Source organism: Lepisosteus platostomus, chromosome 9, assembly GCF_059453375.1.
Source record: "Lepisosteus platostomus isolate fLepPlt1 chromosome 9, fLepPlt1.hap1, whole genome shotgun sequence".
In the NCBI taxonomy this organism is placed as follows: Eukaryota; Metazoa; Chordata; class Actinopteri; order Semionotiformes; family Lepisosteidae; genus Lepisosteus; species Lepisosteus platostomus.
Window position 1 is genome coordinate 65,952 of NC_142619.1, and position 27,337 is coordinate 93,288.

The 27,337-nt window shown below is 45.9% G+C and overlaps 2 long non-coding RNA genes across 2 annotated transcripts; one reads left to right on the plus strand and one right to left on the minus strand.

The window, feature by feature from the left end:
* On the minus strand, positions 1-27,337 carry LOC148654191 (uncharacterized). The gene is made up of 3 exons (XR_015941419.1): positions 25,251-27,337; positions 14,682-14,783; positions 1-102 (listed from the first exon to the last, which is right to left on the minus strand). It is a non-coding gene; the product is annotated as an uncharacterized LOC148654191 (long non-coding RNA).
* Positions 9,233-12,835, plus strand: LOC148654192 (uncharacterized). Its single transcript, XR_015941417.1, has 2 exons — positions 9,233-9,631; positions 12,331-12,835. It is a non-coding gene; the product is annotated as an uncharacterized LOC148654192 (long non-coding RNA).

Here is a 27,337-nt window from a genome sequence, read left to right on the forward strand (position 1 = left end):
TGTGTTGCTCAAGCTCTTTATTGTCACGTACAGTAAACCCAGCAGTGTGGTCAGTGCGGGATGTGTTCTGTCCCGACGACAGGGTCGGCAGCCAGAGGAGACCTGAAACACAAGACGGAGAGGTAAGACATTGATTCCGACAGAGAGAGCATTCACACCGGATTACTGACAAGAGGAGCAATAAGAGAAGAGTTGTAAAGACACGCCGAAGAGAATATTCTCATCTAAGAGGAAATATTAAGACCATTTATAAGCTTGTGACCTCAAATTAAACGGAAGTCAGACATTTTCAAAGGGAGCAACACTGCTGCACAGTGGTTAGCATCGCTGCCTCATAGCACCGGGGCCCTGGGTTTGATTCCAGGGGTGCTGTCTGTGTGGAGTCTGCATGTTTGTTCATACAAACAGAAACTTCAAACAACAAACCCCAACAAGAAATCTGTGCACACTTGGACTCCTGCTGCAGCTGAGGAGCTGTCACGCACACACCTCCTGTGTGGGTAGTGTTGGCCGTAGGACGTGTTGTTCACAGAGAGAAAAAATACACCATAGCAAGTCAGCACTCAAACAAACCAAAAGGCCAGTTTTATTGAAGTTGACGCAGCTGGCCACACAAACACTCACTGGGTCTCTTCACCAGGTATCCACACAGACAGCACCCCAGGAAACCAGACCCATGAGAACGGGGCAGAGCATGCAGACTCCACACAGACAGCACCCCATGAACAGGACCCATGAGAACCCAGGCAGAGCATGCAGACTCCACACAGACAGCACCCCATGAACAGGACCCATGAGAACACAGGCAGAGCATGCAGACTCCACACAGACAGCACCCCATGAACAGGACCCATGAGAACACAGGCAGAGCATACAGACTCCACACAGACAGCAGCCCAGGACACCAGACCCATGAGAACACAGGCAGAGCATGCAAACTCCACACAGACAGCACCCCAATCAGCAACTAAATCCAGGCTCCCAGCGCTGCCACCCACTGCGCCGCCATCTCTCACCTCCACTTGCAGATCATGACGCGACCGGAGACCGGAGACTCCTCACTCCTGCAGCAACACACCCCAGCAGGAGGAGGCGCCGACGGACTCGCTCATGGTGCAGTGAGCCCAGCGGTGTGAGGCTGGTGTCCAGCGCTGATGTGTCCCTGATAGTCCTGTCCCACAGCCTGCGAGTCACCGTTTCTTCCACAGAATACTCCAGCCAGCGCTTTTTAGACTAAAGTTTCTTAAGTTTCTGTTTTTCTCGCAGATTAGATTAAAAAAGCCGCCTGTTGACCTGCTGGAGGTCAGACCCGCTCCGGCAACAACTACTGCAGCTCCGTTGCCCCGGCAACCACGTTTTATTTAACAAAGTAAAATAAACACCGGAGAAAAGTTTGCAAACAAGACAAGAGAGCTCAGAAACCCACAGACACGACGGCAGTGGGTTTTGTTTCTGTGTCGAGTTGATAAACCAGGCAGGACGAGCGCTGCAAACACACTAGAGTACACATAACACAATCAGGGGTACACAAGACTCCTGCTCTTTACACAAACAGGTTCAACAGGTCAATAAAGAGCAGGTCGGCACAGCTGTCATGATGTCTCATTTACAAAGAGTCTGAAGATTTGCTCGTCTCTTCCCAGAGCAGCTTCACTCCGGAGAGCAAGGAACAGCTCCTGCCGAGTCCGTCTCGTAAGACAGACATAGAAATCCGCGACACGGTAAATACACTGACATTGTATAATTAATTCTGATGCTCAATCAAATCTGCGGAACACGTGTGGAGCGCAGTCCAGAGCACTATAAAGACTACATTTCCCACAAGCCCTGTGGCGACTTCCTTTTGACGTAATCGATTCGCGTCTTTTTATTTTTAATTATAACAACAATACATGCCATAAAAACAAGAATACATATAACACAGAGTATAGTCAGGGGTACATACGATAATACATGTACATGTTACGGAAAAAGATTAAACAAGTAATCTTGTTTAATAGTAAACAAAAGCAGATGAGGTCCGTACATGTTTCAAATTGTCTGTACAGACGCATTTACATCCGTTTTAAAGTGTTTAAACATGGGTCTCCTCTCACAGCATTTCGTTAATTATTATATCGTGGAAGTATCATATTTTTTTAAATATAAACGACATTTTCATATTACTTTCAATAGGTTTAAAATGTAGTATTATTTAACTTCTTTAAAAGTAATGTCAATATTAGTTTCCTTCTTTACGTCATCTTTCAGAGTTGCTGTCACAAACGTCACAGTTATCATCTGTATTGATTTTCAATCTCTGCACAACGAGGATCTGTACGGAGGCGCTATTGGACTCGCCGCCATAGACTCGTGTATCTCTATCGCCGCCCAGTGGACATTTCTCGAAAGTGCAGTTCTTTTAACTTTTTATTGTAGCAATAAAAATAGATACAATACAAACAAGAGAATATTTATAGCACATCAATAATAACATCAGGGGTACATAGTATAATATATTTACACTTCTGAAAAAAAAGATTAAACCAGGTTAATAAAGATATGGGCTGATATAGTCTGTAAATACACTTTTACATCTATTTAAAATGTTCTAACGAAGCTGGCTGAGGAAAGAACTTACTGTTTTGATTACATGAATCAGAGATTGTGACTCTGCCTTTAGCTTCCCATTCCTTCCAAACAATTTCAATTTCACACCTCTGGTTGTGCCAGAGGGTCCCCAGCACTGCTGTCACCTCTTCTGTACTCCTCCTATGCTAACAGCTGTGTATCTACTGCTGACTCCGTGAAAGGAATCAAGACTCCAGATGATCCCACCCAAATAAAAAAAAAATTCTGGAGTGGAAGGAGGTCTCTGCTTTAGTCGGCTGGTGCCGTGAAAACAACCTCTAACTCTATATAACTCCAACTGCCTGTGTCTCAGGAAGCCCTGGTCCGTTTGTAATGGAAAACCATTGAGAGCACTAGAATGACTGATTTCCATCTTCACTCTAGGTCACTGTGCTGAACAGCACTGTATTCTGCATATGATATGTCTGTTATTTACACCTTTTCTTTCTCACTTTGTCTCTCTGTCCGTTTGGATCAGGTATTTGGAGAGCACCACCACACCAGCCAAACTACCCAAACAGTTGCTTAGGCACTCAAGTGGACTTGATCAAATTAAACTTTCCAACCTAAACAGGAAAATGACAGTTTAAATGGATTCTACTGCCTTATTAATCATATTTCTCTTCTAAATTATTTTAAAATAAAAACAAATATTTCTGACATGATACACACAAATAGCTATTTTTATACTTTCTGGTTATATTTTAATCTTATAAATGAAGCATTTCTTTCCTGCGGTTTGAGGTTGTTAAAGAGAAAGACCCCATACTATCACAAGCCCCTTTACAGGCTGGTGAAAGAGGTGAAATGAGGTAGCGGAGGTGTAATTGAGTCGGACAGCAAACTCTCACCTGTTGCTTGCCGGGACAGGAATCTTACAAAGGTCCCCTCCTCCCAGGAGGGTCACAGTAACAAATACTGAACACGAATGATTACAGTTCAGGGCCCCAGCACTGCCACCCACTAAAATAAACATGACACACAAGAGAACCCATAAGACAGTCATAGAAATCCATGACACGATAAATGCGCTGAAATGGTGCGATATAATTAATTCTGATGTTCAATCAAATCACCGAAACACGTGGGCAGTGCGGGCCAGAGAACTACAGAAACTACATTACCCATACGCCCTGTGGGCGACTTCCTTCGGACGTCATCGACTCGCGCCTTTTGAATGTTATTTTAATTTTTGGTTTATTGTATTTATTTTCTATTTTGTATCCATGTACAATACATTAATTCATTACTCTTGTTTGCAAGGCAATGTATTCTTTGCTGTTGAAAATGCTTAAATATTTTTAAAATTAAAATAACGTATTAATACGAACATTACTAGCGGTATTTTAATTTAAAAAAAACTTTCGGTGAAATTTTGCTGAATGACCACCAAGCGGCGCCATTGGCACATCATTGTAAGAATAATCATTTCTAAGAAATTTTCCAGTTTAATTCCACTGACCGGCCATCAGAGGGGCACTTTACTCGTCCTGCTGCTTCTGTTGAATTAATAATTGCTTAAATTATTGTCTGGTTAAATTGTCTGGTGGTAAGTATTTGTAATATAGGATTGCTCATGTCTGATCTGGAACACAAGATGGAAGTTTAACATGTGTGATTCACTGAGGTGGAGGGGTGGGAAATGACTGAAAGAAGTCTTGCCATGCTGTATTATTAATAGTAGTAGCAGTATTGTCATATTAACACAAATCCTCAGACTCACTAACATCTCCAATAGAACGACAATCTCACACATCAAATATTAGAGGACCCTTCCTTTATACCTAAAAGCTTTCAGTTGTTGGACAATGAAAAGAGTGCTTGCAGGAATCTAATTACTGTTGTTATAAACTCATTACAAGCTAATTGTCTCATTTCTTTTTTTTCTTTCTTCTCTTTTCAGCAGCAAATAAACCCATTACTTGATCCCTTGAATTTCAAAACGCTCTGTATCAAACCAACAAATCGGGCATAAATTTAAACCATGTTTTTGAGAAACTAGCCTTAAAATCAAAATGACTACATTCATATGAAACACACTCAGAAACAATATCAAATGGTTTGATACAGAGTGCAGAAACAACTGAAGAGAACTACCAGAACTAAAACAACACCACACCACTCTGAACTGCGCCTCAGATACTGTGAGATGGTTAGACACTACATGCACACCCTAAAGAAGATAAGCACATACACAAACAGACAACTCTCAGACCACAAAAGGCCTGTAGCCAAGACACAGTCAACAACGCTTGACCCAACTGCAGCTCAGACCTGCAGCAAAGCCTGCTCAAACTCCTCAACCTCGTCCTGACGGCCGGCTGTTTCCCTGAGGCCTGGAATCAAGGACTGATCACGCCTGTCTGTAAGAATGGAGACAGACTCGACCCCAACAGGTACCGGAGCTTCAGTGTGAACAGTAACCTGGGGAAGGAACTCTGTCGTATCTTGAATATCTGATAACCGGCCCTCCTTACTGAGCACAATGTCCTGCATTAGAGTCAGACTGGCTTCCTACCAAACCGCCACACATCCCATCACATTCACACCTGGGCTCTGATGGCCCATCTGGACCCAGAACAGCAGAGCCTGGCACTGCTGGAGCAGCACTGTCACACCTGGGCACTGCCAGCCCATCTGGACCCAGAACAGCAGAGCCTGGCACTGCTGGAGCAGGACTGTCACACCTGGGCACTGCCAGTCCATCTGGACCCAGAACAGCAGAGCCCGGCACTGCTGGAGCAGGACTGTCAGACCTGGGCACTGCCAGCCCATCTGGACCCAGAACAGCAGAGCCCGGCACTGCTGGAGCAGGACTGTCAGACCTGGGCACTGCCAGCCCATCTGGACCCAGAACAGCAGAGCCTGGCACTGCTGGAGCAGGACTGTCACACCTGGGCACTGCCAGTCAATCTGGACAAGACCAGAGTTATGGTTTTCCAGGAGAAAGCCAGACCTCAGGGAAACAGGTACAAATTCACACTGAACAACAACACATTGGAGCACACATCCAGCTACACATATCTCGGTCTCACCATCAGCTCTTCTGGGAGTTTTGACCTGGCAGTGAAGGCACTGAGGGAGAAGGCACTCAGGGCTTTCTATGCAATAAGAAGGAGGCTCTTCAATATCAACCCACCAACAAGAATTTGGCTCCAAATATCTGAAAGTGTAATCCAACCCATTGCCCTATACGGCAGTGAAGTGTGGGGTCCCCTCACAGACCAGGAGTACACTCTGTAGAAACTCTAATCAATCTGTAGAAACATCCGCCTTGCGCAGAGAAAAACAGCTAACAGCGAGTGCAGGGCTGAATTAGGCCACTACCCACTATTGATAAACATACAGAACAATCAAACACTTGTTACACCTGAGAAACAGAGGCCACAATTCATACCACCACAAGGCCCTGCTGATCCCAGAGTACAGCTGGTCTTGACACCAGTCAGTCTCAGGACAGCACAGCTACAGCAACACCAATCACAATCATCCAAATGCGGAGGGGACTGCAGTCCAGAGAAACCCAGCATTTGACAAGGACTGGAGGCCATTTCGCACCACAACTGTAGAACAGGATTCTTTCTGCACACCCAGTACTGGGGGCTGTGTCGGAGGCTCCTCACCAGAAGAGACTTGCATTCCTGTTGGCTCCTCTCGTTCTGTGATGATTTTAGACGTCAAATCGGGCAGGAGGCAGGCGCTCTTCGGGAGCTCTCGTCGCTTGCTATAACTCGGACCACGCGATGGCACAATTGCTTCCTACATACAAACAGAATCTTCAAACAACAAACCCCAACAAGAAATCTGTGCACACTTGGACTCCTGCTGAAGCTGAGGAGCTGTCACGCACACACCTCCTGTGTGGGTAGTGTTGGCCGTAGGACGTGTTGTTCACAGAGAGAAAAAATACACCATAGCAAGTCAGCACTCAAACAAACCAAAAGGCCAGTTTTATTGAAGTTGACGCAGCTGGCCACACAAACACTCACTGCGTCTCTTCACCAGGTATCAGAAACAAAATAAAGGAACAATCTTTTTATCATATCCACTCGCACCTTGCTCTCATTTCCAGACTCCTAACTCACCACTCCCAACAAACCCCAGTGCTCACAACACCCTTTAAATAGGATTTGGCCCGTACCACTATGGATACAATAGGTGTAAAACAGAAAATTCACAAGACAAACAACACATAGCACAGCAGTCCGGACTACTTGGACACACAATTACATGAAACCCTTAACAATTCACAGGACAGACATTCATCAGATCTTCTATATAATTTGACGGCAGTCTTTTCTGTCAAGTACCGAAGAGTGGCCACTCGAACGATTCTTCTTCGTACCTGTAAAGTCTTTGATGGCCCAGTGAATGAGAGGCCGGTCCCATTTCCCCAGACTCCGTTCAGGTTCCACTAGAAATCCTCCCGCGAACTGTATTCCATTCCCCTCAGTTTGGAGCGGCTAGCCGGGCCGGTTTCTCGCTCCTTGCCTTCAGGTATTAAAAGTCTCTGTACAGTACCTCTGTTCCGATGCCACTGTCTCCCGTGGTCGTCAATCGGTCCTTGCCTCCGCGAACTCGCGCTCCGCAGCTTCCCTTGTGCTGCCTGTGTCGTCTCCCAGGTCTGGTGGGAATCGGGAGCGCGCTCCGTTCCGGCTCAGATGGTTTTATTCCTCCCCTCAGCCCATCTCCCTCAGGGGGTTTTCCTCTGTCCCTGTCAGAAAGGGGCTTGCCCAGTATTTTACCAGGAGGAAGCTCGTGTGGCTGAAGAGTGTGAGAGTGCCGAGCTTAGGTGTTATGGGCCCTTATCACTTCTTTGTTCACTCTCCGGGTCGGAGAAACCTGAAAAGAGACAAACGTTGCGAGACCATTTATAAGCTTGGTGACCTCGAATTAAACAGAACAATAGCAACACTGTTCTACAAACCTTTCATTGAAAGGGTTTTCAAACACTGTCCCACTTGCTGGTTTGGCAACATCAGTAGCTGGAATTGAATATGCAGCCATTAGTCTGCCTGGCAAAAACCAACCGGTCTCTCCAGTGGTCTGCATACAAGTGAACACACAAACCCCATACTATTAAAACCCCCTTTAGGGCACACTCACACCACAACACAATCAACCTGACAGACTCACCAACACTGGACTGCAGAAGCGTCAGGAAACCCTTGAGAACATGAGCAGGGCATGCAAACTCCACACAGACAGCACTCCAGGAAACCAGACACATGAGAACATGTGCAGAGCATGTGCGCCGTCTCTCAGCCTTTCACCTCCACATGCAGATCGTGACGCGACCGGAGACCGGAGACTCCTCACTCCTGCAGTAACACACCCCAGCAGGAGGAGGCGCCGACGGACTCGCTCATGGTGCAGTGAGCCCAGCGGTGTGAGGCTGGTGTCCAGCGCTGATATTTACCGACAGCCTGCGACTCACCGTTTCTTCCTTTTCTTCTGCATAATGTCCACAAAATACTCCAGCCAGCGCTTTTTAGACGAACGTTTCTGCTTTGCTCGCTGATTAGATTACAAAAGCCGACTGTTTACCTCCTAGAGGTCAGCTCGCAACAACTTCTGCAGCACCGTTTCCCCGGCAACCACGTTTTATTGACAAAGTAAAATAAACACAGGAGAAAAGTTTGCAAACAAGACGGGAGCTAAGAAACACGAGGACAGTGGGTTTGCTTTATGTGCCGGGTCGATTAACCAGCGCCGCAGACAAGTGAAATACAAGAAAACATACACACAAGGGAACACATAAGAGAGACAAAGAAATACAAGACACGATAAATACGCTGAAATTGTATTAATATAATTCATTCTAATGTTCAATGAAATCAGCGAAACACATGGGCAGGGCAGCCCAGTGAACTACAGAGACTACATTACCCATAAGCCCTGTGGGCGACACCATTTTGACGTCATCGACTCGCGTCTTTTGTATTTTTATGAGACCAAAAACTACAAGAAAACGTAACGTAGCAGTCGTATTGTCAGGATACATGCAATAATACATGTACATTTTATGGAAAAAAAGATTCAACAAGGTAAATGCAGATAAGGCCCGTCCATGCTTCAACGTTCTTACAACACAGAAACAGACACATTTCAGAAAGACATTCTGAAATAAAATGTCTTTACATCCGTCTTAAACTGTTCAAACACGGTCTCCTCTCACACCATTCCCTTAATAATTATGCTGCGCAAGTATAATAATGTTTTAAAATACAAACGATATTTTCATCTTCCTTTTCAATGGGATTAAAATGTAACAAATGTATTTCTTTCCGATTTCAAGTCTTTCCGATAGCGCTTTGAGACTCAGCTCCGTGGACTCGTGTATCTCTGTCGCCACCCAGTGGACATTTCTCGGAAGTGTCACCGCCCGCCGGAATTCGGAAAAGTCCCGGGACTGAAGCTGTGTGACTGGGCAAGAGCCTGTCTCCCGCCTCCTGCTGAAATCTCAGCGCCGATTGGACAAAAGCTGCTCACAGTCCGGATCCAGTGGATGGCCGATCCACTCCGGGTTCTCCTTAGTCGGCAGTCCGGATCCAGTGGAAGGCTGATCCACTCCGGGTTCTCCGTAGCCGGCAATCCGGATCCAGTGGAAGGTTGATCCACTCCGGGTTTTCCTTAGCCGGCAGTCCGGATCCAGTAGAAGGCCGATCCACTCCGGGTTCTCCGTAGCCGGCAATCCGGATCCAGTGGAAAGCCGATCTACTCCGGGTTTTCCGTAGCCGGCAGTCCGGATCCAGTGGAAGGCTGATCCACTCCGGGGTTTCCGTAGCCGGCAGTCCGGATCCAGTTTAAGGCCGATCCACTCCGGGTTTTCCGTAGCCGGAAGTCCGGGTCCGGTGGAAAGGCTGATCCACTCCGGGTTTTCCGTAGCCGGAAGTCCGGGTCCGGTGGAAAGGCTGATCCACTCCGGGTTTTCCGTAGCCGGAAGTCCGGATCCTTTACGATGCACACAAGACTACGTTACAGATCACCGGAGTACATTATACAGTCAAATAAAGATAAGGTACGCACAGCTTTCATGTTGTGATACTTAGACATGGTTTGGAGACGTTCCCTCGTGTGTATTTTGAATTATTCAAATGCGTGTCGCTTTAATTTGGAAGCGCATCATTTCAGTGCATGAGTTTACCTGTTATATTGGGCGACATTTCACACGGATAATCAAACAAGAACGAGTTTGCCCTGGAATCCATTCCACTGCCCAACCTGAAAGTCAGAGCATGAGAACGGACGGATTGTATGGCGATTGTGGTGTTGCTTCAAATACAATGTTGCGAGAAATACAATCTGCTACTACGACATACGGTCTAATTATTCAATTTTCGATTATTTCTCATCTTTAGGCTATTTATACATCTAATAACGAGCAAGTATAATGATTAAGCCAATGATACATTATATTTTAGATTCGGTTCAGCAGTATTGAGCAGTAAAATAACATCAATTTGTCTACAGGAAATGTCAGAATTAGAAGCCTTCTTTACACCATTTTGCCGATCTGTTCAGAGTGTTTTAACAACAGAACAAAACAAAAACAAACGTAAGGTTTCTGGGCTGCTTTGAGAAAGACAATTATCATCTATATTACTTTTAAATCTATGCACACTGTGTATCTTTACCGGGTCGATTCAATGTACAATTTTGTACTGACGCCTTAACCTTATTATTCATACAAAATCTGTTTGACAATAGTCATGTTTGATTCCACTCACTTTCCCCAAAGAGGTGCTCCAAAATAGTTTGACAAGATATTGTGAGATTGCGAGAAGGATCTGAAGTATTTATTAGTACAAGTATAACTAAATTGTTTTCCTTGTAGTCTAATAAAGGTTGTAAATTCTTCCATAGTTTCTGATGGTATACTGTTAGTTTCTTAAAAGCATCAATACCTCTGTAGGAGTAGCTCTGGTTATGACGGATTGTTATCAGACTTATCACAAACATTATATCTATTCATAAAATCTGCTTGATTCTACATTTCATCATCCACACCAGTTAATTTGTTGACCCCGCTTATACTATTTTAAACCCAGTTTTCAAAGCACAGGTTTATTTTTTCTCTGTATTCTAGATGATGTATCTATGGGAGGTATGTTTATCTATAAGAGACCACGTGAGGAGAACTTCTTCATGGAAGCTGGCAAGTTTCAGGGGGGTTTCCAGCATCCAAATGACATTCAAGTAAAAAGTCTATACCCGCTAGTTCCTGAATGATTAAATTAGGGAAACATACACCACCTACTTTGCTTAATTTTGTAAATAATACTCTGTCGGTATCGGTATTAGATGCTCTAAACCCTGTAGCATTTAGGCCTCCTTCTGCCCGTGTTTGACAAATAACAACCATGAATAAAGTTTTTTTTTATTTTACTAAGGTAGAGAACATCAAATCACAAAATCACCTTTTTGAAAACCTTAATACCAAGATATTTAATCACATCTTTTACATGTCTATTACGTACGGAGCAGACACTTTCCAACAGCCACCAGTTCACTTTTCTGATATGTAAAGAAAGACCAGATACAGAGGAAATGACTTGTAAACGCATTTAATTGCTTTGTCCACCTCTGTGTGCTTTCTCAGAGAGAGAGTTGTATCCTCAGCCAATTGGGAACACAATTTTTATCCTGTACTTGAATACCCTGAAACTATTTGTTATAGGGGTGTAAGCAGTGGGAAGAGGAGTGGGCTCGTGTCGAATTGCCTTACCCGTTCCCAATCTGCAGGAGGTCCCACGACGGCAGGTAGCTGCTCCAGTCGCTGGAGCTCAGTTCGCTGTCGAGGGAGGACGAGGGCTCTGGCTCGGGGGAATCACGGCTCCACAGCTCCTACCTGTTGCAGAGTGTTTCTGCCCTCCCGATGGCCTCTGTGTTTTAGAAGGATCTGTCTCTTTTCGCTTGCTTACACCACAGGTTTCATCGACGATAGTGTGCATCCTGAAGCAGTGAGTTATCGGTCTTATTTCTACTGAGAAACAGTTCAAGCACTCACAAAACAATAACCAGGAGACAGTGTATGAAAAAGAATTGTAAGACTTGCAGAGTAGATTTGAATAGACAGTGGACATCACACTGCGTGCTTGAATATCAGAGATTCAATTCATTCTTTCCTGTAGGTTAACTTCCTGTTTGACATTGTTCCGCTGTCACTTCTTCACAAACTCATAACACGCCGTGTTCAATTTTGTGTTGAGTTACAGGAACCTCAGCATCAGATGAAATCCTCTTCAGCGCCCCAGGGAGACTGGGGGACTTGCCAGATTTTCAGCTTTATCACTGGGTCCTTCGGCTCAGGGCTGTTGAGCAAAGTGCTCCCCTCTGCTGGAGAGCCACAGGGGCACTACAGAGCGGCCTCGTGTTCCCTGCTCCTGCCCGTGCCTGTGGACGGCCAGTGTGACCGCGCGCGAGACAAAGTAGTGCATTCGTGGTGTAAATACAGAATGTTCACTAGCTGACTGAGGAAAGTTACAGAGATGGGAGTATAGGTTCTGAAATAATGTGAACCACTGTTACTACACACAGACAGACTACTTAAAAATCATGTGGCTTTTTAAGGTCGTTTTGTCTGCCTAAAGTACGTTAGATTTGTCACAGCAAAGAGTTTGAATACTTACAGAATGCAGCAGCTAGAATTGTTACTTGGAGCAGAAAGAATGACCACATAACCCCCATACTTCTCTCTCTTCATTGGCTTCCTCTCAGGTACAGGGCGGACTTCAAACTCCTTCTACTTACTTACAAGGCTCTCAGAGGTCAGGCACCTGTCCTGCCTCGCAGGGATGCTGCAGAGGAGAAATACTGTCTGTCATGGGCTGGGCACCATGTGAGTTGAATGCTGCATCAGTGCCATGGATCCAAGAGGGGCATCATGGATACAGCTGTCGTTTAGGAGGATTCTGCTGGTCTGCAGAGACCTGCATGGGGTACTGACATACAGACGACGTGATGGATGGATGGATTAATACCCGCATTCATTTCTTTCTTTTTTTTTAATGATATAATGTTAGCATGCCCAAAGGGGTTGGGCAGCCAGTTGACCTTGGACCCCTAGAGGATTTTATTCTCCTTACTGAGGAGTCTTTGGTTCCTTTCCTCCATTGTCTTCAGTTCTGTATTCACAAAATGTATATTTACCTGCATTGTTAAGTGACTTGGGGCAACCTTGTTGTGAAAGGCGCTATATGAAAATAAATTGAATTGAATGGAATGACAGAGTCACGGCTTTTCCAGTTTCCTCTCCTATTATCTTCTTTATCTGCACTCTAAAACACAGTGAAACCTTGAACCTTTCAACTGGACCACTGCCGTTCTACATCACAGTGACTTTAACTAGGACGGAGACTTGAATGGGATGAAAAAGGAAAAGGCATTATTTGCAGGAAGAAATTAAACTGTTCCACCTGATCACTTGCTAAACAAAGTGATTCATTGGAGTGGAGGCGGTGAAAGCTTTGTGAATCAACTTACAAAAGGAAACATGTAAGAAATGTAGCTCCCATATTTAACCCTTGAAAAATCTATGAGTGTTATGTGGAGGTGAAAGTATTGTTCAATTATTCTAATAAAGCTCACTCAACTAAGACCCAGAAAAGTACCAGAGTATTCTCACCTAAGAGGAAATACTAACAAGTAGGATGTTAAAATGAAAAGCATTAAAAACTGAATGATCTTCAGTAGCTGAAATGATTATTGAGCTCTGGGTCACAGTGCTCCTGAAAAAAAATCAAATTTCAGCAGACACCCAAGGACAGCAGGTGAGCACCATGCTGAGCCAGTGTATAAGTGTATGAATCACAGTTTCAAGGAGCTTTTTTCAGTTTCGTTCCACTGATCGGCCAACACGGGGGGAACTTCAGTCTTACTCGCCCTATTGCATTAAGAAACTGTACAACATTCTCCAATAAGAATTTGCGACCTCACCTAACGAAAAGCAATTTGCGTAGCAGGGAAAGACTGGACTCCCACTGGGGATTTTTGTTTTTCATCCCGATGATGATGTGCACTATATAGAACGTTGCTGGACCCTCCTCGGGAAGCGTGCAGAGATCACATTAGATGTGTTGCTCAAGCCCTTTATTGTCACGTACAGTAAACCCAGCAGTGTGGTCAGTGCGGGATGTGTTCTGTCCTGACGGCAGGGTCAGCACCCAGAGGAGACCTGAAACACAAGACGGAGAGGTAAGACATTGATTCCGACAGAGAGAGCTTTCACACCGGGTTACTGACAAGAGGAGCAATAAGAGAAGAGTTGTAAAGACACGCCGAAGAGAATATTCTCATCTAAGAGGAAATATTAACAAGTAGGATGTTAAAATGAAAAGCATTAAAAACTGCATGATCTTCAGTAGTGAAATGATTACTGAGCTCTGGGTCACGGACAGCAGGGGAGTGAATGAGTTGTTTATTTTGTTTCCTGTGAATTATGTAGAATTCACAACGTGTTCCATTTGTAAAGGAAAACCATTGAGAGCAGATTCACTTCTTCTGCACCAGAATGAATGATTTCCATCTTCACTCTAGGGTACTGTACTTTACAGCACTGTATTGTATTCTGCATATATGTCTGTTATGTATACATTTTCTTTCTCACTTTGTCTCTCTGTCCATTTGTATCAGTTTGTTGGAGAGCACCATCACACCAGCATCACAACATTTATTCTACTGCCTTATTAAGCAAATGTCTCTCCTAAATTATTTTTATATATAAAACATTTTTTGACATGATATACACAAATGGCTAGTTATACTTTCTGATTATATTTCCATCTTAGAAATGAAGCATTTCTCTCCTGCAGTTTGAGGTTGTTAAATAGAAAACTGGATCACTCCAGGGCCGAATCTTCTCCCTCTCTTACACTCTCTTACATTCGTTCACGAATGATCACAAGAGCAAACACATAGACTGACTTCTCACAAAGTGCGTCGATGACACAGTCCCGGTCAGCTTACTTAAGGACCCAGAAAATCACCACGGGCCAGTCTGAACAGTTTCACGGAATAGTCTGTTGACTTCTCTTTGATGTTTCATGTTACAAGAGCAAAACAATACTCACTGATTTGAGGATAATTGCGCCATCCCTCCAGCCTACTGAAATGAACCGTCAGACTGCAGAAGCTGTCAGTGACTACAGGTCCTTGGGACTGGTCAGAGAAACCTGAGATGAGACAAACGTTGTGAGACCATTTATAAGCTTGTGACCTCAAATTAAACGGAAGTCAGACATTTTCAAAGGGGGCAACACTGCGGCACAGTGGTTAGCATCGCTGCCTCATAGCACCGGGGCCCTGGGTTTGATTCCAGGGGTGCTGTCTGTGTGGAGTCTGCATGTTTGTTCGCGCTGCAGGGGACACCTCACCCCCAAAGACACAAACTCAGACCACAGCCCATTTTTCCACAACACAATCAACCCGCCAGTATCAGTTTGTGTTCAGTGCTGGGGAGGTGCCTTGTCCTTGCAGAACACAAACAAGGTGATCAGGACTGACGGCAAGATTCAGGTATTCAAGTACCCAGTAAATCCAGGGCTCAAATGGGGGAACTGTTTCACGAGCTACACAACATCCTCACACACGATGACAGAGCCTTGGAAAGCCGTGTGGAGAGTGAGGTGCTCGTACCCAGCCGGAGTTAAAAGAGCACGCATTGAGCAGAGCAACTGAGCAAAAGCACACTATCGATCTATCCAACCCAGAAAAGCACACATCTCTGTGATACAGAGGCTAAGGCAACATGTGAGTAAAGGATTTTGAATCAGCAATTGTGCTGATGAGCCAGTCAGCAATTTTTCAGAAATAGCAAACATGTCGTCAGCCTCCAGGAGCTGCAGAAGATTGTGAGATATAAAGGAGTGAAACCAGGGCAGGAGAAACTGATTCCTCGTGTAGGAAGCTGAGGAAAAAGATGCACACCCTGCAGACTGAAAGGAAGACAGCACAAACTATCGGTAATGTCAGCCTAGAAGAAAGTGTAGTGCAGTGTGTTGCAACTAAGTTTTTGTTCAATATTTGTTTTGTCTGAAAGAGACTATTTTGATTAGATACATGCAATACTATTTCTTTCTCATTCTCTGTCTTTTTATGTCTTATTTGGATCACACCATAAAGTTCATAACCCAGCCAGTTGCTTTGGCTCTGAAAGCATCCCTCAGCAGGGACAGCCCTGATCCCCAAACACAGGGCTGCCCTTCCCACTGCCCGTCTGCTCTCTGCCCAGTGGAAGTAGCGTTTCTGCCCCGCAGCTGTGTGAGAGAAGATGACCTGAGAGCACTAACCCACCTCTGGAGAGGGAAGAGTCTCAGCTGGAAGGGAGGAGGAGCTGCCGGTCTGCCGCAGACAAGGCGCTGCTGAAATGATGGAGAAATCTTTTAGAATCAAACGTCACCTGGCTCAGTGTTTAAGCTGTAGTACATGATCACATTATATTATTAAAACATGCAGACTGCCATTTCCATTCTGTACAAACAAAGGGTTTTCCATTGTAGAAAACACCACTGCAAATCCAAAGCGGAGTGCACTGGGACTGCAGTCCAGAGAAACCCATCATGTTACAAGAACTGGAGGCCATTTCACACCAAAACTGTACAATAGGATTCTTTCTGCACACCCAGTACTGGGGGCTGTGTCAGAGGCTCCTCACTGTTCTGGGATGATTTTAGACGTCGAATCGGGCAGGAGGCAGGCGCTCTTCGGGAGCTCTCGTCCCGTGCTATAACTCGGACCACGCGATGGCACAATTGCTTCCTACATACAAACAGAAACTTCAAACAACAAAACCCAACAAGAAATCTGTTCACACTTGGACTCCTGCTGCAGCTGAGGAGCTGTCACGCACACACCTCCTGTGTGGGTAGTGTTGGCCGTAGGACGTGTTGTTCAGAGAGAGAAAAAATACACCATAGCAAGTCAGCACTCAAACAAACCAAAAGGCCAGTTTTATTGAAGTTGACGCAGCTGGCCACACAAACACTCACTGCGTCTCTTCACCAGGTATCCACACAGACAGCACCCCAGGAAACCAGACCCATGAGAACAGGGGCAGAGCATGCAGACACCACACAGACAGCACCCCAGGAACCAGACCCATGAGAACAGGGGCAGAGCATGCAGACTCCACACAGACAGCACCCCAGGACACCAGACCCATGAGAACAGGGGCAGAGCATGCAGACTCCACACAGACAGTACCCCAGGAAACTGAACCCATAAAAACAGGGGAAGAGCATGCAGACTCCACACATACAGCACCCCAGGAACCCAGACCCATGACAACGGGGCAGAGCATGCAGACTCCACACAGACAGCACCCCAGGAACCAGACCCATGAGAACAGGGGCAGAGCATGCAGACTCCACACAGACAGCACCCCAGGAACCAGACCCATGAGAACAGGGGAAGAGCATGCAGACTCAACACAGACAGCACCCCAGGAACAGGACCCATGAGAACCGGGGCAGAGCATGCAGACTCCAGACAGACAGCACCCCAGGAACAGGACCCATGAGAACAGGGGCAGAGCATACTGACTCCACACAGACAGCACCCCAGGAAACTGAACCCATGAGAACAGGGGCAGAGCATGCAGACTCCATACAGACAGCACCCCAGGAAACCAGACCCATGAGAACAGGGGCAGAACATGCAGACTTCACACAGACAGCACCCCAGCAAACCAGACCCATGAGAACAGGGGCAGAGCATGCAGACTCCACACAGACAGCACCCCAGGAAACCAGACCCATGAGAACAGGGGCAGAGCATGCAGACTCCACACAGACAGCAGCCCAGGTAACACACCCCAGCAGGAGGAGGCGCCGACGGACTCGCTCATGGTGCAGTGAGCCCAGCGGTGTGAGGCTGGTGTCCAGCGCTGATGTGTCCCTGATAGTCCTGTCCCACAGCCTGCGAGTCACCGTTTCTTCCACAGAATACTCCAGCCAGCGCTTTTTAGACTAAAGTTTCTTAAGTTTCTGTTTTTCTCGCAGATTAGATTAAAAAAGCCGCCTGTTGACCTGCTGGAGGTCAGACCCGCTCCGGCAACAACTACTGCAGCTCCGTTGCCCCGGCAACCACGTTTTATTTAACAAAGTAAAATAAACACAGGAGAAAAGTTTGCAAACAAGACAAGAGAGCTCAGAAACCCACAGACACGACGGCAGTGGGTTCTGTTTCTGTTTCGAGTTGATAAACCAGGCAGGACGAGCGCTGCAAACACACTAGAGTGCACATAACACAATCAGGGGTACACAAGACTCCTGCTTTTTACACAAACAGGTTCAACAGGTCAATAAAGAGCAGGTCGGCACAGCTGTCATGATGTCTCATTTACAAAGAGTCTGAAGATTTGCTCGTCTCTTCCCAGAGCAGCTTCACTCCGGAGAGCAAGAAACAGCTCCTGCCGAGTCCGTCTTGTAAGACAGACATAGAAATCCGCGACACGGTAAATACACTGACATTGTATAATTAATTCTGATGCTCAATCAAATCTGCGGAACACGTGTGGAGCGCAGTCCAGAGCACTATAAAGACTACATTTCCCACAAGCCCTGTGGCGACTTCCTTTTGACGTAATCGATTCGCGTCTTTTTATTTTTAATTATAACAACAATACATGCCATAAAAACAAGAATACATATAACACAGAGTATAGTCAGGGGCACATACGATAATACATGTACATGTTATGGAAAAAGATTAAACAAGTAATCTTGTTTAATAGCAAACAAAAGCAGATAAGGTCCGTACATGTTTCAAATTGTCTGTACAGACGCATTTACATCCGTTTTAAAGTGTTTAAACACGGGTCTCCTCTCACAGCATTTCGTTAATTATTATACCGTGGAAGTATCATATTTGTTTAAATACAAACGATATTTTCATATTACTTTCAATAGGTTTAAAATGTACTATTATTTAACTTCTTTAAAAGTAATGTCAATATTAGTTTCCTTCTTTACGTTATCTTTCAGAGTTGCTGTCACAAACGTCACAGTTATCATCTGTATTGATTTTCAATCTCTGCACAACGAGGATCTGTACGGAGGCGCTATTGGACTCGCCGCCATAGACTCGTGTATCTCTGTCGCCGCCCAGTGGACATTTCTCGAAAATGCAGTTCTTTTTAACTTTTTATTGTAGCAATAAAAATAGATAAAATACAAACAAGAGTATATTTATAGCACATCAATAATACCATCAGGGGTACATAGTATAATATATTTACACTTCTGAAAAAAAGATTAAACCAGGTTAATAAAGATAAGGGCTGATATAGTCTGTAAATACACTTTTACATCTATTTAAAATGTTCTAACGAAGCTGCCTGAGGAAAGAACTTACTGTTTTGATTACATGAATCAGAGATTGTGACTCTGCCTTTAGCTTCCCATTCCTTCCAAACAATTTCAATTTCACACCTCTGGTTGTGCCAGAGGGTCCTCAGTGGAAGAGATACCAGGGTCCCCAGCACTGCTGTCACCTCTTCTGTACTCCTCCTATGCTAACAGCTGTGTATCTACTGCTGACTCCGTGAAAGGAATCAAGACTCCAGATGATCCCACCCAAATAAAAAAAAAATTCTGGAGTGGAAGGAGGTCTCTGCTTTAGTCGGCTGGTGCCGTGAAAACAACCTCTAACTCTATATAACTCCAACTGCCTGTGTCTCAGGAAGCCCTGGTCCGTTTGTAATGGAAAACCGTTGAGAGCACTAGAATGACTGATTTCCATCTTCACTCTAGGTCACTGTGCTGAACAGCACATTACTGTATTCTGCATATGATACGTCTGTTATTTACACCTTTTCTTTCTCACTTTGTCTCTCTGTCCGTTTGGATCAGGTATTTGGAGAGCACCACCACACCAGCCAAACTACCCAAACAGTTGCTTAGGCACTCAAGTGGACTCGATCAAATTAAACTTTCCAACCTAAACAGGAAAATGACAGTTTAAATGGATTCTACTGCCTTATTAATCATATTTCTCTTCTAAATTCTTTTAAAATAAAAACAAATATTTCTGACATGATACACACAAATAGCTATTTTTATACTTTCTGGTTATATTTCAATCTTATAAATGAAGCATTTCTTTCCTGCGGTTTGAGGTTGTTAAAGAGAAAGACCCCATATTATCACAACCCCCTTTACAGGCTGGTGAAAGAGGTGAAATGAGGTAGCGGAGGTGTAATTGAGTCGGACAGCAAACTCTCACCTGCTGCTTGCCAGGACAGGAATCTTACAAAGGTCCCCTCCTCCCAGGAGGGTCACAGTAACAATGATGATGAGTAACACGAATGATTACAGTTCAGGGCAACGGCACTGCCACCCACTAAAATAAACATGACACACAAGAGAACCCATAAGACAGTCATAGAAATCCATGACACGATAAACACGCTGAAATGGTACAATAGAATTAATTCTGATGCTCAATCAAATCACCGAAACACGTGGGCAGTGCGGGCCAGAGAACTACAGAAACTACATTACCCATACGCCCTGTGGGCGACTTCCTTCTGACGTCATCGACTCGCGCCTTTTGAATGTTATTTTAATTTTTGGTTTATTGTATTTATTTTGTATTTTGTATCCATGTACAATACATTCATTCATTACTCTTGTTTGCAATGCAATGTATTCTTTGCTGTTGAAAATGCTTAAATATTTTTAAAATTAAAATAACTTATTAATACGAACATTACTAACGGTATTTTAATTAAAAAAAACTTTCGGTGAAATTTTGCTGAATGACCACCAAGCGGCGCCATTGGCACATTATTGTAAGAATTATCATTTCTAAGAAATTTTCCAGTTTAATTCCACTGACCGGCCATCAGAGGGGCACTTTACTCGTCCTGCTGCTTCTGTTGAATTAATAATTGCTTAAATTATTGTCTGGTTAAATTGTCTGGTGGTAAGTATTTGTAATATAGGATTGCTCATGTCTGATCTGGAACACGAGATGGAAGTTTAACATGTGTGATTCACTGAGGTGAAGGGGTGGGAAATGACTGAAAGAAGTCTTGCCATGCTGTATTATTAATAGTAGTAGCAGTATTGTCATATTAACACAAATCCTCAGACTCACTAACATCTCCAATAGATGGCCAGCAGCCATATCACCCTGCAACTCACAACTGGCAACCAACTGAAGCTAAGCAGGTGTGAGCCTGGTCAGTACCTGGATGGGAGACCTCCTGGGAAAAACTAAGGTTGCTGCTGGAAGAGGTGTTAGTGGGGCCAGCAGGGGGGTGCTTCTCTTTTCAGCAGCAAATAAACCCATTACTTGATCCCTTACATTTCAAAACGCTCTGTATCAAACCAACAAATCGTTCATAAATTTAAACCATGTTTTTGAGAAACTAGCCTTAAAATCAAAATGACTACATTCATATGAAACACACTCAGAAACAATATCAAATGGTTTGATACAGAGTGCAGAAACAACTGAAGAGAACTACCAGAACTAAAACAACACCACACCACTCTGAACTGCGCCTCAGATACTGTGAGATGGTTAGACACTACATGCACACCCTAAAGAAGATAAGCACATACACAAACAGACAACTCTCAGACCACAAAAGACCTGTAGCCAAGACACAGTCAACAACGCTTGACCCAACTGCAGCTCAGACCTGCAGCAAAGCCTGCTCAAACTCCTCAACCTCGTCCTGACGGCCGGCTGTTTCCCTGAGGCCTGGAATCAAGGACTGATCACGCCCGTCTGTAAGAATGGAGACAGACTCGACCCCAACAGGTACCGGGGCTTCAGTGTGAACAGTAACCTGGGGAAGGAACTCTGTCGTATCTTGAATATCTGATAACCGGCCCTCCTTACTGAGCACAATGTCCTGCATTAGAGTCAGACTGGCTTCCTACCAAACCGCCACACATCCCATCACATTCACACCTGGGCTCTGATGGCCCATCTGGACCCAGAACAGCAGAGCCTGGCACTGCTGGAGCAGCACTGTCAGACCTGGGCACTGCCAGCCCATCTGGACCCAGAACAGCAGAGCCTGGCACTACTGGAGCAGCACTGTCAGACCTGGTCACTGCCAGCCCATCTGGACCCAGAACAGCAGAGCCTGGCACTACTGGAGCAGCACTGTCAGACCTGGTCACTGCCAGCCCATCTGGACCCAGAACAGCAGAGCCTGGCACTGCTGGAGCAGGACTGTCACACCTGGGCACTGCCAGCCCAACTGGACCCAGAACAGCAGAGCCTGGCACTGCTGGGGCAGCACTGTCAGACCTGGGCACTGCCAGCCCATCTGGACCCAGAACAGCAGAGCCTGGCACTACTGGGGCAGGACTGTCAGACTTGGGCACTGCCAGCCCATCTGGACCCAGAACAGCAGAGCCTGGCACTGCTGGAGCAGGACTGTCAGACCTGGGCACTGCCAGCCCATCTGGACCCAGAACAGCAGAGCCTGGCACTGCTGGAGCAGGACTGTCACACCTGGGCACTGCCAGTCAATCTGGACAAGACCAGAGTTATGGTTTTCCAGGAGAAAGCCAGACCTCAGGGAAACAGGTACAAATTCACACTGAACAACAACACATTGGAGCACACATCCAGCTACAAATATCTCGGTCTCACCATCAGCTCTTCTGGGAGTTTTGACCTGGCAGTGAAGGCACTGAGGGAGAAGGCACTCAGGGCTTTCTACGCAATAAGAAGGAGGCTCTTCAATGTCAACCCACCAACAAGAATTTGGCTCCAAATATCTGAAAGTGTAATCCAACCCATTGCCCTATACGGCAGTGAAGTGTGGGGTCCCCTCACAGACCAGGAGTACACTCTGTAGAAACTCCTCCTTGCGCAGAGAAAAACAGCTAACAGCGAGTGCAGGGCTGAATTAGGCCAGTACCCACTATTGATAAACATACAGAACAGAGTAATCAAACACTTGTTACACCTGAGAAACAGAGGCCACAATTCATACCACCACTAGGCCCTGCTGATCCCAGAGTACAGCTGGTCTTGACACCAGTCAGTCTCAGGACAGCACAGCTACAGCAACACCAATCACAATCATCCAAATGCGGAGGGGACTGCAGTCCAGAGAAACCCAGCATTTGACAAGGACTGGAGGCCATTTCGCACCACAACTGTAGAACAGGATTCTTTCTGCACACCCAGTACTGGGGGCTGTGTCGGAGGCTCCTCACCAGAAGAGACTTTGCATTCCTGTTGGCTCCTCTCGTTCTGTGATGATTTTAGACGTCGAATCGGGCAGGAGGCAGGCGCTCTTCGGGAGCTCTCGTCGCGTGCTATAACTCGGACCACGCGATGGCACAATTGCTTCCTACATACAAACAGAAACTTCAAACAACAAACCCCAACAAGAAATCTGTGCACACTTGGACTCCTGCTGCAGCTGAGGAGCTGTCACACACACACCTCCTGTGTGGGTAGTGTTGGCCGTAGGACGTGTTGTTCAGAGAGAGAAAAAATACACCATAGCAAGTCAGCACTCAAACAAACCAAAAGGCCAGTTTTATTGAAGTTGACGCAGCTGGCCACACAAACACTCACTGCGTCTCTTCACCAGGTATCAGAAACAAAATAAAGGAACAATCTTTTTATCATATCCACTCGCACCTTGCTCTCATTTCCAGACTCCTAACTTACCACTCCCAACAAACCCCAGTGCTCGCAACACCCTTTAAATAGGATTTGGCCCGTACCACTATGGATACAATAGGTGTAAAACAGAAAATTCACAAGACAAACAACACATAGCACAGCAGTCCGGACTACTTGGACACACAATTACATGAAACCCTTAACAATTCACAGGACAGACATTCATCAGATCTTCTATACCTAGTTGCCATTTTTCGCAATAACATTAGGCTCTGATAACCTCCCCTCTCAGCATTCCAGCAATGTTATGTTCCTCTAGCTAAGTTTCAGACATATAACCAGTCTCCTATCTGTTTGCAACCTTTTGACCTTTCTGAGGACCCCTCAGAACAAATAGACACTGGCGTCTCCTCTCATGCAGTGCTGTTAAGACTTAAGCTAGTGGCATCCTACACTATGCTTTGTTCCTTTAGGGCCATTTCTCTAAAAATAGTGTTCTCTACCTTTTGTTTCCCCTCCTGTCCACAGCTGGAACAACTGTTTGCTAACAAAGACTGTTTATCTGTCTGGAAAGGTCTCCAAACTGTTACCAATTACAAAAGAAAATCCCCTCAGATACATCTTGATCACTCTCTACCAGATAACACATTTTACAGCAGGTCTGAAACACAAAGGATCTCCAACGACCTTGTCCATGGCAGTCTCGCAACTCGTCCAAATAATTCACATCCTGGGGATGAGCTATTGTCCCCCACTCAACTGGAGTGCCACACCCACTCACACTCAATCTCTCACGAAGACTTGACGCCGTTTACAAGTCTTGAGAATGCCCTGTGAAGCAAAGAACAGGATGTGTTAAGGCTATTCAAAAAGCAAAACTGTAAAAAGGCAGCAGGACCTGACTGTGTATCTCCAGCCACACTACAGCCCTGTGCTGGCCAACTCGCTCCAATCTTTACAGACGTTTTTAAGCAATCATTGTCCCAGTGCACAGTGCCAGACTGCTTCAAATCTTCTGTTATTGTTCCTGTTCCAAAAAAGGACACAAGAACCTGCCTTAATGCCTACAGACCCGTCGCACTAACGTCAGAACTGGCGCGTCTTCCCAACACGTTCGTGTCACAGTGAGGTGACCCCTCAAACAAGAATTATTTCCTGCCTCATGTATGACTACGGCACCTAGCAATGCAAACAGGGTGCTAGGGCCCCTCTCCATTACCACAGGTTCTGTTGATCTCCCAGATCCACCAATGCCCACACAGACCAGCGACAAGCATGTGTATCGTATAAGTGACCTTTTTATTTTCTATCCACATTCACCATCAGCCAAAGACACAACAAAAACAGCAGCAACAAAAGGTCCTTCCAAGGGTCATAATGAATCCAGAGGGACGGCACTCTTTTCTGTCAAGTACCGAAGAGTGGCCACTCGAACGATTCTTCTTCGTACCTGTAAAGTCTTTGATGGCCCCAGTGAACGAGAGGCCGGTCCCATTTCCCCAGACTCCGTTCAGGTTCCACTAGAAATCCTCCCGCGAACTGTATTCCATTCCCCTCAGTTTGGAGCGGCTAGCCGGGCCGGTTTCTCGCTCCTTGCCTTCAGGTATTAAAAGTCTCTGTACAGTACCTCTGTTCCGATGCCACTGTCTCCCGTGGTCGTCAATCGGTCCTTGCCTCCGCGAACTCGCGCTCCGCAGCTTCCCTTGTGCTGCCTGTGTCGTCTCCCGGGTCTGGTGGGAATCGGGAGCGCGCTCCGTTCCGGCTCAGATGGTTTTATTCCTCCCCTCAGCCCATCTCCCTCAGGGGGTTTTCCACTGTCCCTGTCAGAAAGGGGCTTGCCCAGTATTTTACCAGGAGGAAGCTCGTGTGGCTGAAGAGTGTGAGAGTGCCGAGCTTAGGTGTTATGGGCCCTTATCACTTCTTTGTTCACTCTCCGGGTCGGAGAAACCTGAAAAGAGACAAACGTTGCGAGACCATTTATAAGCTTGGTGACCTCGAATTAAACAGAACAATAGCAACACTGTTCTACAAACCTTTCATTGAAAGGGTTTTCAAACACTGTCCCACTTGCTGGTTTGGCAACATCAGTAGCTGGAATTGAATATGCAGCCATTAGTCTGCCTGGCAAAAAACAACCGGTCTCTCCAGTGGTCTGCATACAAGTGAACACACAAACCCCATACTATTAAAACCCCCTTTAGGGCACACTCACACCACAACACAATCAACCCGACAGACTCACCAACACTGGACTGCAGAAGCGGCAGGAAACCCTTGAGAACATGAGCAGAGCATGCAAACTCCACACAGACAGCACTCCAGGAAACCAGACACATGAGAACATGTGCAGAGCATGCAAACTCCACACAGACAGCACTCCAGGAAACCAGACACATGAGAACATGTGCAGAGCATGTGCGCCGTCTCTCAGCCTTTCACCTCCACATGCAGATCAGGACGCGACCGGAGACCGGAGACTCCTCACTCCTGCAGTAACACACCCCAGCAGGAGGAGGCGCCGACGGACTCGCTCATGGTGCAGTGAGCCCAGCGGTGTGAGGCTGGTGTCCAGCGCTGATATTTACCGACAGCCTGCGACTCACCGTTTCTTCCTTTTCTTCTGCATAATGTCCACAAAATACTCCAGCCAGCGCTTTTTAGACGAACGTTTCTGCTTTGCTCGCTGATTAGATTACAAAAGCCGACTGTTTACCTCCTAGAGGTCAGCTCGCAACAACTTCTGCAGCACCGTTTCCCCGGCAACCACGTTTTATTGACAAAGTAAAATAAACACAGGAGAAAAGTTTGCAAACAAGACGGGAGCTAAGAAACACGAGGACAGTGGGTTTGCTTTATGTGCCGGGTCGATTAACCAGCGCCGCAGACAAGTGAAATACAAGAAAACATACACACAAGGGAACACATAAGAGAGACAAAGAAATACAAGACACGATAAATACGCTGAAATTGTATTAATATAATTCATTCTAATGTTCAATGAAATCAGCGAAACACATGGGCAGGGCAGCCCAGTGAACTACAGAGACTACATTACCCATAAGCCCTGTGGGCGACACCATTTTGACGTCATCGACTCGCGTCTTTTGTATTTTTATGAGACCAAAAACTACAAGAAAACGTAACGTAGCAGTCGTATTGTCAGGGTACATGCAATAATACATGTACATTTTATGGAAAAAAAGATTCAACAAGGTAAATGCAGATAAGGCCCGTCCATGCTTCAACGTTCTTACAACACAGAAACAGACACATTTCAGAAAGACATTCTGAAATAAAATGTCTTTACATCCGTCTTAAACTGTTCAAACACGGTCTCCTCTCACACCATTCCCTTAATAATTATGCTGCGCAAGTATAATAATGTTTTAAAATACAAACGATATTTTCATCTTCCTTTTCAATGGGATTAAAATGTAACAAATGTATTTCTTTCCGATTTCAAGTCTTTCCGATAGCGCTTTGAGACTCAGCTCCGTGGACTCGTGTATCTCTGTCGCCACCCAGTGGACATTTCTCGGAAGTGTCACCGCCCGCCGGAATTCGGAAAAGTCCCGGGACTGAAGCTGTGTGACTGGGCAAGAGCCTGTCTCCCGCCTCCTGCTGAAATCTCAGCGCCGATTGGACAAAAGCTGCTCACAGTCCGGATCCAGTGGATGGCCGATCCACTCCGGGTTCTCCTTAGCCGGCAGTCCGGATCCAGTGGAAGGCTGATCCACTCCGGGTTCTCCGTAGCCGGCAATCCGGATCCAGTGGAAGGCTGATCCACTCCGGGTTTTCCGTAGCCGGCAGTCCGGATCCAGTGGAAGGCTGATCCACTCCGGGTTTTCCGTAGCCGGCAGTCCGGATCCAGTGGAAGGCCGATCCACTCCGGGTTTTCCGTAGCCGGCAGTCCGGATCCAGTTTAAGGCCGATCCACTCCGGGTTTTCCGTAGCCGGAAGTCCGGATCCGGTGGAAGGCTGATCCACTCCGGGTTTTCCGTAGCCGGAAGTCCGGGTCCGGTGGAAAGGCTGATCCACTCCGGGTTTTCCGTAGCCGGAAGTCCGGGTCCGGTGGAAAGGCTGATCCACTCCGGGTTTTCCGTAGCCGGAAGTCCGGGTC